Source organism: Penaeus chinensis, chromosome 1 (genome assembly GCF_019202785.1).
Source record: "Penaeus chinensis breed Huanghai No. 1 chromosome 1, ASM1920278v2, whole genome shotgun sequence".
Classification (NCBI taxonomy): Eukaryota; Metazoa; Arthropoda; class Malacostraca; order Decapoda; family Penaeidae; genus Penaeus; species Penaeus chinensis.
In genome coordinates this window covers 18,975,520-18,982,842 of record NC_061819.1, presented here as the reverse complement: position 1 = coordinate 18,982,842, position 7,323 = coordinate 18,975,520, and the positions used below count along the sequence as shown (strand labels likewise).

Here is a 7,323-nt window from a genome sequence, read left to right as displayed (position 1 = left end):
TTTTTGGCATCTATTACAATGCATTGGGTTTTGGACATATGGTCTTCCTAGAACACGTTCATAACCGACATTGACATATTCAGGGATTTTATTCAAAGCAAAGGTAAAAAAAACACAGTCCAGTTTTCGTTCGCACATTCCCGTCCTTCTTGATCATTCAGTGAACGTCCACTACGTCTTGGTCCTTCATGCTCTCAAGAATTTTACTTTCTTCCATCGTCCTCAAATCCCTGTGAAAGATTACTCCCTTACAGGTATTTGGGCCAATAGGAATAGTTACTTTAACTCGAAGATCATGAATTTGCGTCCGCTTAAGTAAATCCTTAATCTGGGAGTTGTATTGTACTTTTACAAGGAGGCTTCCATCTCGCAATCTTTTGACAAAATCAAAATCCCCGTCCACTTTACCATCAGGGACCTTTTTGATGATAAAGGAGTTCACGTTCAAAAGCGACTGATTTTCATTCACGCATTTTACATTCGCGAATCTTGCATTCTGGGTGGGGATTTTGAAAAGTGGTCGTCTCGTCTTGTCATTAGTGAGAGTACCGTTGTTCGTAGTCAGAGAGTGGTCATGAGTAGCCCCCCCTCCTTGAGGAGAAGGAGTAGCCGGGGAGTCATTCATTCTGGGTATCGGACCAGGTCCGACCCCTTTGCTCAAAATCGTAGTCCTGAAGGGACAAAAACCTCTTAACTGTTGTTATCAAACTAACTGCAATAGCTAAGAGAGTAAATCAGTTTTTCGTCCTCTACCCCCCCCAGTGGAAGCCTGATTGCGTTCTCCAGAGGGATCGAGTTATGTGTGGGACACTTCCTTACCGCCGAACTTGCCTAGGCGAAGGACGGTAATTCAATGCCCACCCCCCAAGCGAATACGGGAGTTCACGAGGAACTCCGGTAGGCTCAGGAAAGTCACATTATAAGGAAAAGAAATCAGGACCAAAGAAAAAGTGCGCCCAAATGACGCCCCAGACTACTGGGCCTCCCTACCCAGGGGTCAAAGCCACAAGGGCTACCCTGGTGTAGAAGAGAGCTGCGGGTCTGAGGTTGGGTGCCGACTACTCCTACTGTAGCCATCTGTCACCTGCAAAAACAAGTGCACTGAAGGTGCTGGCAAAGCACTATAAAGTGCGCAAGATCTGTAATTACAGGTTTTTTACTTTATTTCTATTACTTTAATAACAACTCAGAAACAATAATGTCAAGCGAGACGAGAGGCCCCGGGCTCCAGGGTAACTCTTGTGGCACAAGACTTATTGTTTATTGCTTCTGTGTTTTAAGACAAGGTGTTCACTCAACAGAGTTTCGACCACGAGTGGTTTTTTTTTTTTTTTTGCTTCTGCGTTTCAGAACAAGGTGTTAACCTCAGCCGGCAGTCTACCAGTAGGCCTTAGTAACCAATCCTGATTTCTATATTCCTTGAATTGGCGGGAAAATGTGTTTATTTCCATTAAATACATTTGATATCAATACTGTTATTATTATTAATATTGGTGTTATGATTATTAGATTGTTATTAAAATCTTGGTAACATTTGAGACAATGAAATAATACAAAAGAACCTTTCCAAAAGTCAAGGAAAAGGGTAAACAGGTGTGATGGGTAGGATTAATAACTGACTCCTTGGTGACTAAGCAATTGTAGAGCCATCTATGTGTAAATGCAATAAATAAACTTATATTAGTGACCATATCATGCATTCTTGTTCATCTCCATTATTTAAATATTCAATTTATAATAGTCTGATATAAATAAAACTGAAGATCCATAAACAAAGCCAATAAAATGTCAATGGAACTCTCGGAATCATGTTTATGCAAAATCTGTTAGGGCCTGTTCAGACGAGCGGGCGTGTCCGCTAGGCAGCTCGGTCGACGGTCAAATTCTATTGGGCGTGCCCGTGAACGTTATCCACACGGCCGATTTGATGAAGAGGCGGGCATGCGCGACGACGCTAGTAGCGTGTGATAAGCATGGCGCCTGGCATTACCAACTAGGCAAACGCTAACAAAACTTTCAAAATCAACGTTTAGAGGGAAGTTGGCGGGCACGAGTGTAGGCCGTTGCCCGACGCTTACTAGGCAACCACATAAGTCACAATCTCACCACATACCCTTCACTTGATTCCATTCCCTCTTTGCTTATTCCTGCCTTGACCCATTTACTCATCCTCTCCACCTTTACCCATATTTACCCTTTCCAGTGCCATCTTGCTGTACGACATGTAGTACCTAATCATTAACTCGCCCCCCTCTTTACCCATCCCAAAATTATGCCTTCCTATTGTTGACCTTTGAGGTCTAGCACATTTACTTTGTTTTGTAGCCTTGACCATTCTGTGTTACTTGTTATGTATCAAGTGTGAATAACCTATTGCAATGATACCTGAGAAAGTCTCAGTGCAAGTATCTAGAATGTTTTTTTTTTATTATTAACAAAACAAATCGCTGATCGAATAGCAGTATTCCATTGGGTATCAGACAACTTTCGTTTTTTTTCTGCATACATTAATTATATAACCAACCTTCAAATAGCTTATGTCTTTATTATAATAAAGGCATGGTTTCTAATCATTGATTAGAAACCATGTACAATCTAAAAAAAACTATCGTTACCTTTACTTGTGGTCATTGAGGAGCAGAACGCTTCTCTGATAAAACCGGATTACCGATGCTAACTACCTTGCCTCGCTATTCCACGCCACTACATCCTTCCTCCTCATATTAGTTTTTTTTCTGATTGTACCTACAGAACTCTAAGGAAATTGTTAAGTTGGAAGACGGCAGTCCAATCACAGAGATTAGCAGTTCACATTTTTGTCATGTTGGGGCAACGGTTATTCGCCTCCCCCAAACAAAGATTTTATGCAAATCATCCCACCCCCCAATCCCTAGTCCTGTTGTTATGGGGGGCTTAGGAGACGGAGACTGAACCTCAATGTTGAGGATCTCCCCTACCTTGGGCCTCAGCATTGCATTTTTCTTCTACTTTCCTTTTCCTGATTTTCCCCATCCCGTTTCCCTGTCCAATTCCTAAGGTGTAAGAGGTGTGTTGACAGGATGAAAGGCTGACTTTGTGCCAGTCATGAACGGCCTCAGGGAGCAATGGGCACAGTATTCTCTTGGTTAATTGTCTAGCCACTCCGCATGGGGACCCTGAGGAGTGGACCTTTTATCTTCCCCACGTATTTTAGGCTTACCATGGCCAGTAATGATGATTTTGTACCCCATATTAGGGGCATTGAGGATTGCCCCTTTATCAAATAGCCTCTCTGAATCTAACTCCTCTGGTTTACCGTCCCCTTATTCTCCTTTGATCACAGTTCTGAACACTGCTACTGCACCCCCCTCGTCGATACAATCAACTTGACCCATCCTGTATCATCTACCCAGGTTACAACTCAACCTTCAAAAGATACCCTTTCCTCACTCTCAATCGTCTTCATTTTCTACTTCCTTCTCCCTTATTACAACTCTTCAACCCCATTACCCTCATCCCCACAGTACTATCTCATTCTGCACCACTCCCTCCTTCACCTCGCCCAACTACAATTCCCACTTCTACAAACCTTTTTCTTACCCTGTTTAGCCTAGCCATATGACATTTTTTTTTTTTTTTTATGATTCCCCAGCAGTCCCTTACTCCAATATAATACCCTTCTCTTTCAACAGTGCCTCCAAAAACAAGTAGGCAAAGTTTCCTTCCGCAGTCGTCCTGACCGCCTCACAGTTACGCCTTGCCACAGTTACATGAGTCTCAAGCCCATGCACTGTATACCCTGGTTGACCTCACTGGCAAACCTATTCCTGCCCAACCCAACTCCTCCCTTAATACATGTACTGGAACTGATTCCATCTCCCCTGCTGATTGCCCTATCTACAACAAAGATTGGTAAGAATGAAGATGACCTACTTTCCTGCCTCACTGATTACGATGCAGTATCATTGCAGTGCTACACCCTTCCCCCAGAGGCCGCCCACATCAATAGGGCGGGGATTACCTTCCGCCTGCTGGCCCTCTCTTTCCCTAACCTGGTCATGATCGTTCAAACCGCCTTGTACAATCGCGTATATGTGCTAATTGCAGTGGCTCCCATAATGTATTTTATAGGGGCTGCTCTGCTTACAAGTTTGAGTCTGAGGTAACAATTCTCAGATACAAATTTGGCCTGGCAGGAAGCACGCCGACAAGGTTTTTCCATCACTTTACTCAAATACCATCCTTCACTCCACTCCTATCTTCTCTACCTAAGTAGTCTCTTCGTCTTCCTCAGTACTCTTTCCCTCTACTCCTCTACTTTCCTTCTCTCCCAGTCAAATCCTTCTTCCATTCTAAATCCTGATACTCCAATATCCACAACTCCCCCTATGTCTCTCCCTACTCTTCGACGTAGGTGTCGTACCAGGCAATCCAAACTTCCAAGCCCATCTTCTCCAAACACATCCCTTCCCTACATCTACATCATCTACTCCTCAGATGCCTATCTTCTCTTCCCCTCATAAAAATCTTTTGTTTTCCATAACTCTCCACCAAAATCCCCTCCAGAAACCCTTGAGCTCATTAGAAACTTCCTAAGTAAGACGCAAGAGAAAGTTCCTCTCTATCATCCTTCCATTTTTTTCTAATCCCATTCCAGCTATATTCAAAGTGACCGACGACATCCGTCCTCATATTCCCCTTACCCCTCTTCCCCCCTACTCCCTCCCAACAAGCCCTATCATCTCCACCCACACCAAAACCCACCCCTTCCCTACTATCCCTACCCTTCCCTCCTGGATACACACGTTAAATCCTTTTTGTCAAATTGTCCTTTGCCGGATCCCACCTTCCCTGATACTACACATTCACCCCCTTCCTCTTCCTTCCTCCATCCACAGGTACTCCTCCTTCTTCTCAAACATCCATCTCTATCCTTATCACCCGTTGATTGATCCATAATGTATCTGTGTGTACGCACACACACACACACACATATACATACATATATATATATATATTGTGATGGTATAGTATTAATTAATTAATACCTCACATAAGCCAGAAAAGTTAATTGTTATTTATTGTAATAAGAAACACACGAGTTATCATACTATTAAAATAACGAAATATGAATCAGTGCCATCACGACAGAATACGAACAAGTGACAAAAGAAGACATGTTTTCTTGCAGAAGACAGTTTTGATCTGTAAGTATATTGCAGTGTGTGTGTGTGTGTACGCGTGCGCGAACACGCACACACACATTTATATATACAGATAGATGGATAGATATGGATGTTATACACAACCGCACATACCCGCACACGCAGGCACTGTGCGTGTATGTGCAATTGTGTATATCATCCATATATCTCCATCTATATATATGTATATATATATATATATATCTATCTGCCTATCTATCTATCTATAAATATATATGTATGTCTGTATGTATGTATGTATGTACATATACATATGCATGTATGTATGTACATATACATATGCATGTACATGCTCACGCATATGCACACGCAATCATTAGTGAGTTTGTGTGTGTGTGTGTGTGTGTGTTTGAGTGTGTGTGTGTGTGTGTGTGTGTGTGTGTGTGTGTGTGTGTGTATGTGTGTGTGTGCGTGCATGTGCGTATGCATATTTGTGACAGGGGCATAACCTCTGTGGGATTTCAGAGGATGGTATCCCATTCTGACATTTGCTATTTCGCAAAAGCTGCAAAAATAGTATCTTTTCTGTGGGGAAAATCATATAAGATTAAATTTCATTGAATTATGTCACATTTTTCATGTTCATTAAATAAAATAAAGCATTAAAAAATTTTAGTATCCTTTAAGATAAATTGTCAGAAATATTGATCGGCAAAAAAGGTGTTATTGCAAAATATGTTTCAACAGGGTAAAATGTATAAACCCCATATAGTTCTATGGAGTGAAATGACAGTATACATATTCACACACGCAATATTTATAGTTATATCTATATCTGTATGTGTCTATATCTTCACCATATCCGTTATAGATCTAAATCTATATACATCTATGTATCTATCCATATATGCAAGATTTGCTAGTTTGTCAAAAACATTCCCACACTGAAGGTCTGACCTTGCCCAGAAGTGTCCACTATGCACTAATGGGAACGGAAATCAGAATAACCCCTAGCATAAAATCATTTGGGAGAATACTTTAGGCTACGGGAGAAAGGGGGAGGGGGCAGAGCACATCTGAATACTAGTTCTGAGAAATAGTGCAAAATAGTAATTTAAGTTGTCTATATAGGTCTTATTTGGTGATTATAGGGAAATAAAATGGGTTATACCCATTTAGTAAAAATACTACATTCACGTAATAAGGTAAACGTAATAAGGACTAATGCTGCAGAACAATTAGCATTGCTAAATTTGATTATTTGACTAAAGAATGCCAAACCACATGAAAACAATATAATTCTCTAGACCACATCAGCCTATTTATCAATGAAAAATACTGTGAATCGCTCAATAATGATAAACAACAAAAACATTCAGAAACATTTATGCAAATAAAAGCTTAATCCAGTGTCACGTTATTTGTCCACGGCGTAATTCCGTATTGTGTAATTCGAAATACGTTTACTATATAAAATTGTCATTCCTGTAAGAAACAATTTTATCATGATGGAAATTAAATGCCTAAAATAATTAAGAGGATAAATCCGATGATATCGTACAAGAACGGGTAGAGCGTTCTTAGAAGCGTGGATACAACGGTACAACAACGCTACAACGTTGTTTGGATGCTTTTGTTATTGTGTTGATTCAGTGCTTTACGTATGTATTTTAACCTTGTTTATTGATATTTTTTGTAAATCTTAAACCCGTAAACTTTATGTCACGAGCGAGAAATAGAGGTAACTAGCTAGAAGAAGGTATATTAGTACAATACTTAGAGCCTCCTGTTTGCTGTTTATTTTATTTTCAGCAGGAAAAAGACAACTTTTACTAAGTTTAGCAACTTTTGCATTTTCTTCTGGATCAGAAGGATGATTGAGATATTTAATAATTACTATTAACGAAAAATGTGGGTTACTAATTAGACTTGAATCGGTCAAACTGAGGATATAACAAAGGTTGTGTCAACGTTTACGGTATCGTAATGCGATGTCAGTTAACTATTTTTCCGGGAGCTCGGTCGCGCGTGTGTAGTGTGGAATTCTCAACCTCTGCTGTATGCACAGTACTGAATCAGTCACTATATTGTCTAATGCAAGGGACTGTGCCCCCTGTGACCCCCCCTCCTGGGGCTACCATCCCTAGCAGAGGTGGTGGTTGGAGAGAGTGTCAGACAG

At 40.8% G+C, this 7,323-nt stretch overlaps 1 protein-coding gene across 1 annotated transcript in view; it reads left to right on the top strand.

Moving 5' to 3' along the window:
* Window positions 1-6,714: 6,714 nt before the first annotated feature.
* LOC125043520 (pre-mRNA-splicing factor CWC22 homolog) overlaps window positions 6,715-7,323 on the top strand; it is a 12,975-nt gene continuing 12,366 nt past the window's right edge. The window contains exon 1 of the mRNA XM_047639690.1: window positions 6,715-6,805. The gene's annotated coding sequence lies outside the window, so the exon portion shown is untranslated. The remainder of the gene's footprint in view (window positions 6,806-7,323) is intronic.